The sequence below is a fragment of the Cygnus olor genome, chromosome 13 (assembly GCF_009769625.2).
Source record: "Cygnus olor isolate bCygOlo1 chromosome 13, bCygOlo1.pri.v2, whole genome shotgun sequence".
Classification (NCBI taxonomy): Eukaryota; Metazoa; Chordata; class Aves; order Anseriformes; family Anatidae; genus Cygnus; species Cygnus olor.
Genome location: NC_049181.1, coordinates 16,027,299 through 16,037,050, shown reverse-complemented (window position 1 = coordinate 16,037,050; position 9,752 = coordinate 16,027,299). Strand labels below are relative to the sequence as shown.

Here is a 9,752-nt window from a genome sequence, read left to right as displayed (position 1 = left end):
CGGTCAAAATCCCCTTCTGTGTCCTTCTGTGTGTATATACACACGTTTATACGTATGCAAACAGACAGCTGCACTTCAGCCGGGGCTGTTGAGCTCACGCCTTTTGCATGCATGCACCTGCACTTACAGAAACCTACAACTATTAAAAATATTTATTTGTAGGTGCATATATATAGATAATCAGCCTGTATACATATATATATATATGTCTAATATATATATATTATATATACACATATACAGGCTGGACTAAACAGCTCTTTATAAACTGTTCTTGGCTGGAACACATGTGCTTTCTCCAGCACCTTTGTGACCACTTTCCACGGTTGCCTCCTGGCTACTCTTGTGTGGTCATGAGCCTTAGTCTGTGTTAAAAGCAACAATTTCTTATTGCTTTCCATAGGCCTTGCATTATAGTTATATTTTCCATGGAAAACCTCCTCTTCCTCCCAGCAGCTAAGTTCCCTCAGCTGGAAGTGTGTTGTGGTGCTGAGGAGCTGTCTGACAGAGGAGCTTTTAGAGCTTTTAGACAACCCCCAGGTGTTGTACTGTTTTTCTTTCCAAGTTCTCCTCCTCCCTTGGCTGTTTCCAGACTTTGCTATCGCCCACAGGATGACCTGATTAAGACAAGGGAGAGTGGGACGTCCAGCCACACACCTGTGAAGCCATCTCCTGCTCTGCAAGTGTTTGCCGGAACTTCTTTTGATGTATGTTCTCACGCTGGCTGGTGTGGACGGAGCCAGAATGCTGTTCCTCTTTCTGAATACATTCCCAGCTCCCGTGGTGAGAGGCGTCACCTGCCCAAGCACCCTGCGCCCCATCCAGCTCCTCCTGCAATGCACTACAGCTTGCCCTTTGGCGCACCATTGTGCCCCGGACTTTGGCTCTGGCTGCGAAGCCATGCTGTCCCTGGTGAGATCAAGAAGAAGAGGAAAGATCTGCCGTGATGTCATGAAAGTCCAGAGAGTGGCTTTTTTATTGCATGTGAAACCAGAGTGGCTTTCCTCAGCAGAGCTGCAGTGAGGAACCCACAGAGGGCATCACAGCGTGGACGGGGCTGCATGGCCCCTTCTCTCCTCATCTGTGGTGGTGCTGCTCCGTGGGATGGGAAAGGCCCAGAACCATGGGCCACAGCCTTCTAAGCCCACCCGTGGCCGTCTGTCTCTGCTCACTGATCTCTATCCCCCTTGCCAAGACTGATTTCCTCCGTCCTCAGTTTTGAGCGACAGGGCTGGCTGGAGCACGCGGAGGACAGCAGGCAGCCAAGGGCAGCGGGGCTGTCCCCGCTGGAGCACAGAGGAAAGGGGCTGCATGCCCCTGATTCCCCATTTTTGCCTTTTCCCTCTCCCCCGCCCCAGTTTTCCTAGGGGTGGTGATGCTTTGCTCCACCCTGCCACTGGTGGCCCTGCTGCCGTGTGAGTGAGGGACATCCGCTGTCTCAGGGCTGGTGGGAAGTTCTCGAAGGCAGGCTGGGATGTCCTGGGAAGACACAGCATGGGGAGTTTTATGTTGGGCAGCACCAAGGGAGAGGTGCAAGACCCTGGGCAGGGTCCTCAAAACACAGAGGAGAAAGCAGTGATTAAAAAAAAAAACCAACATCCTCTTTCTCCAGACGGGACTCTGGCCCATAGCTCAAGTCAGGCTCTTCCCAAGGGGCCTTCAAGACAGAAGGGCAGTGCACAAGGGCCTCATCCTGCCAAAAGCCCCTCTCCTGGCCTGTGGACCCCTTTGTCCCCCCATGACTTTCACTGCTGCAGCCTCCCCCCGCTGCCGGTGCCGTCCTGGCCTTGTTTGTGCTCCTGCGATGAAGCAACGGGGCTGTAAAACCCTGCCTCGATCCCGCTGCCTGTCCCTGTGCGGTTATGGGGCTGTAAAGCCGCAGGAATGCCAAGATCGCGGCTGGTCAAGGACAGGGAGGGAAGGAGGAGGCGGGGGGGAGACAAAAACCTGAGGTGGGATCCTGGAGGAGGGAGCCCTGCCTGCTGCACTGGGCCTCCACGCCCTGGGGAGCACCCATGGGTGCCCAGGGTTTCTTGTCCTTGCCTTGAAAGCAACGCTGGGAAGTGATGGGAGACAATGAGACGGGTGGTGGGGTGGGCTCGGTGGAGATGGGCCATGTGGAGGAGATCTGGAGAAGACGGACGCCCACAGAGGTGTCCCAGGCCGCAGGGCGGTGGTTTGCCGATGGCCATGGCAGTGACTTTCAGGGTGGGATTGGTGTTGAACTTTATCGGTCCCCCGGTGACTAATGCGGCCCGTCTGCCCCGCCGCCGATAGCTGTCTCCCCAAGGTTATGCTGTTTGATGTTTTCTTGTCCGGGGCTGTAAAGTTATCCATTGACTTGGGAAAACACAATTAAGGGAGACAGAGCTGCCGGGCGGGTTGGTCAGGTATCTCTGCAGCTCAGCCAAGGACGGCAGAGAAGCGGCTACCGGTAGGCACGGAGAAGCCTGCCTGCTCCCTGCCGGGCCCCAGGGCTGGACTGGTGCTCACACAGCCTGGGGACAGTGGGTCAGCCCTGTGGAGGCCTCAGCACCCTCCCATCTCCTGTAAAATGCAAGGGCTGGAAGGGGAGCAACCAAGGAGGGCTAAATTTTGGAGACAGAGATAGAGAGAGGCCCGTGGCTGCTCCTCCACCAGTGGGAACGACACTGTGACAGCAGCCACGAGCGCTTCCCTTCCAGCCTCCCTTATCTCCTCCGTCCCGAGGACTATAAACCCCTCAAGTCTCCCCGTGGTGCCCTATCATGTAGCTGAAGCCAGGACCGAGCCATTAAAGTTAACTATTACCCAAAGTGAGTGTTTATTTGGGGTAATAGAGGCCCTGGGGAAAGTGAGGGAGGGGAGGAGGAAGGCTCTTGTTGCTTTTTGGCAAGATATGGCCAGCCCTGCAGCGCTGGGGCAGCCGGCAGCCTGCCCTGAAGTGGTGCTTGAACAAGATGAATGCTTAAATAACAGCAGGCAAACAGTGCTGCCGGGAGCAAGCTGGCAGAGCCCCGGCCACCGCCGGCTGCCAAGGCCCAGCCAGCCCCAGAGCCCAGTGATGGGGATGCCTTGGGGTTCCCCGGCCATAGGGGTCCCCATCCCCTGCTCCCTGCAGGGGTGTCTTGTCCCTGTGGGAGGAGAGGTCTTTGCCAATCAGATAACTTTGGGAGAAGTACTCCCTTTCCAGGTGTTTTCTCCTTCCACCTCCGCACCCACACCCTATCTCCCACCACTTCCCAGCTCCACCATGTCATATATCTCCCACCCTGTCCAACCTCCACCAGGACAGCCCCTTGTCCCACTCCCTGCCCCCTTGGCCATGCAGATATCACACAGGGAATGGAGCCAGGGAGGAAACATCCACATCCACACATTTCCTTGGATCGCAGAGTGCCTGGCAGGGGGCATCACCCGGCTTCATGCTGAGCATCCCCAGAGCAGCGGGCTCCTTACAACAGCAGTAGTGCACAGAAATGTTGTGGTCTCAGTGCCACTGTAGTGTTGGTGGCTTTACGGACCAGTGGGGTTGTCCAAGAACACCGGGCAGTCTGAGCCTCAGAGGGAAGGTTCTGGTGGGGAACATGCAGCCAGCCCTGGAACCACTTTGGGAAAAGCCTGGGGAGCAGAAGAGCAAGGAAAGCAACCAGGGACTTTGGGAAGGACAGAAGAGAGCAGTGATGGGATGCAGAAAGATGAAAGCCACCTGCGAAAGCCTTGTAAGGGATGCAGACCCCATGAAGCAGGTGGATCTGATGAGAGGCCATGCTCAGGCAACACATGAGCTGCAGGACCAGCACAGAGACACTGGGGGACAGCAGCTGACCATGAGAGCTGAGCCGGGGCAGTGGGAAGCCCCACGAGCTCTCTAGGGCCAGGACAACTGCTGGCCCTCACCCCGAGTATCTCAGTGCCCACTGTGGTGGGACGGAGCTTCTGCTCCTCCCGTCCTGGGCACGTGCCAGCAGTGGGACGGCTTCCCACAAACGGGAAGAAACCCAGTAGTATGCCCAGCGCTCACCTGAGCCCTCTAATCCCCTAATCCTTCACCAAGGAGACCCGAGCACTACCTGGGGCCACGGGAAGTGGAGGGGCCACGGGAAGTGGAGGGGCCCCGGAGCGGGAGAATCAGCTCCCAGCGCCGCTGTCAAGTCCCTTTGCTTTATGGGTCATCCCAAAGCCCTGCCAGGGCTTTCTGGTGTTGGTTCCCCTGGCTTGGGCACCAGCAGTGTTGCACCATCCCTGCTTCCCAAGCCACCTTTCTCCAGAGCTGCCTCTGCTTTGAAGAAAACCCTGACCTCAAGCTGTTGGCATGGGCAGTTTGGAGAGAAAAGTGGCTGTGTGCAATGAACCAGGTGAGATTTGGGTGAAACATCCCTGCTGGCAACAGGAGTAGGGGGCTCTGAAACAGATTGAGAGCAGCCCCATAGAAGCTCAGCACCAGGAAAAGGTAAATGGGGGGCAAACCCTGCCTGGGGGAGCACCAGAGGGCACAACATGCATGGCTGGTGCTGTGCTTACCTCCAGCACCCTAAAGGCACACTGGCTTGTCGCTGAGGCTGTCAGGAGTACACATGTCAGCGAAGGACCATGCAAACCCCACGTCACCCCACTCGCCTTCTGCATCCACCCAGCTATGTCCTGTGACTGTGAAGGGAGCAAGAGAAGAATGAACATGTGGGTGGTGTAAATGAGGGAGGATGAGTCCCACCCCTCATCTCTTCCTGCTCCCATGATCTCCAAGTCACCACTGGGCACCTCAGACCCCACATCCCACCCTCAGCCCAACGAAGCTCCCACCACCTCCCACTGGCCACCACCTCACGTGGGCCAGTGCAGAGATCTCACAGCTCATTGCACCAGTGAACTGTTTTTTTTTGTTTGTTTGTTTGTCTTCCAGGGGTGACACCAAGCACAATCTCTGCTTATTCCTACCTCCACACCGGGGCTCCAGATGCCACCCGCCCCATCTCCGGCCAGCCTAGGGTGAGAGCTGCGGTGAAAGCAGCTGGAGCTTCACCCCGGCTCCTTCCCCAGACTCATCCCCCTCATCCCTCAGCTCCTCCAGCCACTGATGCCATTTGTCTGCACAGCACTTGGGGCAGCAGAGCCCTGCCCTTGGCTGAAACCGTGGCAATGCCCTGGGAGCCAGTGCAGGCTGAGCTTTGGCAGCAGGGATGCCCAAGGTGACCCTGCCCAGGGAGCTCCTCCTTGCTCTCGGCACAAGGCAGCGCTTTCCGCCTGCCTCCATGGACCAGAGCTCCCAGGAAGACGTTGGGATGAGCACTGTGAGGAGCTGCAACCTGAGCAGGAGGGATCCCAGGGGGATGAGGTCTTTTTTCCTGCCCAGTGCAATTCCCAGCGAGCCGGAGATGGAGCAAGAAAACCAGTGGGAGGCTGAAGCCAGCAGGTACGAAGCATCCCATCTTCTCCAGGTACCACACCGTGCCCAGGGGGACTCGGCCCCGCAGATCCCACAGATGCTTCAGGAGAGATGACGGAGTTATTGATGCAACAACGCTGGTAGAGGAGGAATACGAAGCTCAAGCCACAGCTGAAGCTCCCATTTAAAGCATCTCCTGGAAGATGGACGGCACCAGCCCGCACCACCAGGTTTGCTCGGGCTCCTGGCAGAGTCAGGTCTTCGTGCCAAGGTCTTGGGGTCTTCTCCTTTGCTAGTTTGCAGCTGGGATGGGTTTGCAGCTCCCGGGGCTTGGAGGCAGCCCTGGGCAGCAACTGGGAAGGAGCTGGTGGCCCTGCCTGTCCTGCTGTGCCACCTAGTGGGACACCAGCCCTGCTCCCGAGGGACACAGTCCTGCTGGGGCAGGGGATACCGGCTGAGCCTGCTACAAAACACCCGGGGAAAGCCTCATTTTATCCCCACTTATCCTTCTGCAGCTTGTGTCCCACAGCCCTTTCTGGTCCCCCCAGGGGAAGGGGACACAGGATCAGGTCCGTCCAGGACCACGATGCTCCGAGTCCAGCCCTCCCATCCTGCGTTACGTGTATGCCCCCAGGATGGCCAGGAAAACAAGAGAAAAGCCTCTGACCCTATTGCCTGGCTACTTTCAGACACGACCTGGAGAGCAACACTCGTGTCTGAGGGCTCTGTGTGTCCATGGGTCCTTCCCGCAGGGGCTGGGGCACCCTGGGGACTGCAGCAGCACCCACCAAGGCAAGGAACAGGCAAGGCAGGGCGAGGAGGCTGGCCAGACACCTCAAATGGGGCAAGAAGCTGCCCATTTGGGGCCTGTGGGCCAGGTGGGAAGCTGCGATTCCTTGCAACCAGCTGGGGCTTTGGCTGGAGGCAGGGCTTGCTTTCCTGCAGCTAACAGCATGCAAGTAAAAGCTGGTTTATTGGCTTTCTAAGCTACAGCAGGTGGAGTTCAGCTTTGAGGAGTAGCTTCAAAACCAAGAACGTCTGCTGTGAGATCTCCTTGAAGTGAGATGCTGCCACCCAAAACTCTTCATTTCAGGGTTTCCTACCAGCGAGATGCCACGCAGATGGATAAGATTTCTTAAAACTGTGACTTCAGAAAGAAGACAGATTTCTAGCCTGTTCCACCCCATTATCAGGCACCTGTAGAGTCCTCACACAGGAAGCCTCAAAGCTGCCTCAGGAAACACCCTGATGCTGCCATCAAGCAAGAGTTTGCCAAAAATGCCACACGCTGCTGCTACGGCTTCCGAGGGCAACTTTTCCTGATGCTGATGGCTTCAGCTTTTTGGCAAGAAACGCTTATATAGTCACCCAGAGGGCTGCTGAGTGCTTGGAGGACCCTTCCCCTGGGCTGGTCCATGGCTCCTGTAATTAACACCATCAATCATCAGCGGGGACAGGGCTCGTCAGGAGGTGTGATTAGGTTGTACCAGCAATTGCATTGCTCCTAAGGAGGGTGGGGTGTCCCTTTTGAAAAATAGCCCCATCGTTAGACCTGAAGCATTAATTGAAAACCAAGCCTGGTGGGCAATCCCTTCAGAGCTGACTGATCTCTCCAGAGCTTTCACAGATTTGCTGGAAGAGAAGTGGAGATGTGTTGTGCCTGGAGAAGACAGTCCTGCCCCTTTAAGGTTACTCCAAGGCTATAGGAGGTTTTGCAAAACATCCTGAACTTTTCTTTGAAGCTCATTTGGGCTCATGGTCCTCCAGGGCTTTCCCGTTCCTCCTCTAAGAAGATTCATGAGCTCTGCCACAGAGTGAAGGGCACAGCTGTCCTCGCTGGATTATACCCACAGGGAGGGCGGACGACAATTGATAACGCTCATGAGCAAGGAACAAAGCAGGGGCTGGGGAAAGAATCAATTAAGCTGCCTCGTAGCTGGGTGGCATTTGGGGGAGGACACGGATGGCTGTGAAATATGGGCAAGGTGCTGCAAGGCTCTGCTCACCCCTCCCGCAGCAGGCTGCGGTGCTGGAGGGGGGGCACTGCACGAGGGAGCCCCCAGCCCTGGTTTGGGGAGGTCTGGGGCAGCCTCTTACACACAAACACTGACCCAGGAGGGTCCTGCATGAACTTCAGAGCACTGAGCTCCCACCTACCAACACATCTCCAGAGCTGCCGGGTGCTTCAGCGGGTGTTTAACGCACAAACGAGCTTCCATACCGCTCCAGTTCCAGCTCTGGGGGTGTTTGGCAGGGACCAAGTCCTCCCCAGGGCGATAGCAACCCGGGGATGTGCATTAAATGAGCTGTTTTACAGGCAGCAGGTGACTGCCTCCAGCAGCGCAGCGAGAGCTGCTCGGCAAAGCCGCCCCGCGGCCGCAGGGACACACCGGGGGAGTTCGCTGGGGACTCGATGTTCGCTGCCACCAGGTACGATGAAATTAGTTGGACATATCACGGGAAATGCACATCTTCAGGGCTTCTGAAGGAGGAGGGATTCTTGGAGAAGGACGGGTTTGTGGACCTGGGTTCACAGGGCTCTTTGGGCAGCGGGATGCGCGCTGCTGGCACCACACGGCTGGGGTTTGGGACTGGCTCTGCAGGGCAGACAAAACCCATCCCTCAGTCATGTGTGGAGCCGAGCAGCACGAGTGCCCACATTTCGATGACAGGAAGCCTCGTCTGATGGCTTTCAATAACACAGCATTGAAATATCAAGGCAATATGGTTTTCATTTCAGGGTGTTCACTGCGTTTGCTGGGCGCAGAGAGACACAGTGGAAAACAAAGGCGGCTGGTAGGTGACATGCTATTAGAGCCATTAATCACCATTAAGTACTAATAGCTGCACACTGCCTCCCGGTGATACAGGTACTGCAGCCACCAGGAGAGCACAATGCGGCCCTGACCTGGGGCTCCAGGACAGCTTCATGCTCTGCTTGGCTGCCAGGAAGGGCTTCAGCCACCAACCGTGGCTGCTCCCGGCCTCTGCCTCAACACACACATGCTGGAGCTGGCCCAGCATCCCCCCAGTGCCCTCCAGTACGAGGCTCCCTTTTCCCACTGCCCCTCTGTGGCAGCTTTTTCTGCAGGAGCACACGGTGACACGGCTCCATCTTCTCGAGCTCTTCTCCCAGGTGCTGGAAAGCTGCTGCCAGGTCCCCCAAAGCCACCTCCTCTCCAGCCTCTCCTGATAATGGGAGCCCCAAAATGGGCACTGTATTCCCCAGCTGCTCCCCCAGCCAGATCTTGTCACCTGCAAAACCAATGAGCGTCCATCTGTCCCCTTCTCCCTGTTGCAGTTAAGGACACCCTGTGGGAAAACCCCACAGCTCGGACCACCGAGGAGCCCCCCTACCAACACGATCCATGGGTTCCTTCCCTCTGGGCACAGCGACGGGATGTTTTTTGTACAGTAAGATGAATTGGTTGATACTTCCCATTCAAAAGCAGCCAAATCAAGTGACCAAAGGTGGTCAGGTAAATCTAACTGCAGGCACAAGGAGGCTATTTCTGTAGAAAGGTGAATTTTTAGGCTACCCCCAGCCACCCACCACCCATCCTTGTGTACGATGAGGACAAGAGCAGCATATTTTTCAGCGCACAGCCCTGCTGCATGCTCATACCGACACCAGCCCAGCAGATGGCAGGTCTGTGCAGCAGTAGCTGGAGCAGGGACAATCCGATGTTGGAAAGAAGAGGCTGAAACCACTCTTCTCCCACCGAAAGTAGCTCCCAAAGCTCTTCAAAGTCTTCAGTGCACTCCCAGAAAAAACATTTCAATGTTTCTGCTGCTTGCTGCACGTGTTCCGAGCTCCTGAAATTTATTTATTTATTTTTTTTGCTTTTATTTCCAGCCTCTCTGCCAGTGGAGGAATGTCAAGGTCATATTTACATTTATTAGATTCATCTTAATAGGAAGGACAGGAGCTACCAGAGGGCTACGGGGGAGGGCAGGTGAGCATGCTGCCCCTCCTGTCCCCTTGTTACCACGGGTCACAGGGGTCTCCCTGCCTGGTCATTGCCTCGGCTGGGGACTGCGGGCATGTCCTTGTCCCACTTGTCCCACCGTGGCACGAAATGTCGTGCTTGGAAATCTCATCCACAGCAAAAGCTGGGGGGCTGCAAGAAATTTTGGGGTTTCTTAAAGGGGTTGGGCTTGGGAGAGAGGCATAACATTGCCAAAAATTTCCGTGTATGTGCCCTCACCTTGCCCTAGCCCTCTATCTGCAGTGGCCTTGAGACTCCCAAAAAGAGAGGAGCCCCCCTCCAAGAGACACTGGTTCCTCTTCTCAGGCAGGCTCCTGCCTGTGAGCCAAGTGCCTGGCACTTGTGGGGCTGCTGGTCATGGATGTAGGAGCCAAAATAGCTTCTGAAAACAGGGATGA

The 9,752-nt window shown here is 56.2% G+C and overlaps 1 long non-coding RNA gene across 1 annotated transcript; it reads left to right on the top strand.

The window, feature by feature from the left end:
* The first annotated feature begins 7,179 nt into the window (after positions 1 to 7,179).
* LOC121077561 lies at positions 7,180 to 8,765 on the top strand. The gene is made up of 3 exons (XR_005824155.1): positions 7,180 to 7,795; positions 8,106 to 8,161; positions 8,490 to 8,765. It is a non-coding gene; the product is annotated as an uncharacterized LOC121077561 (long non-coding RNA).
* Positions 8,766 to 9,752: the final 987 nt, after the last annotated feature.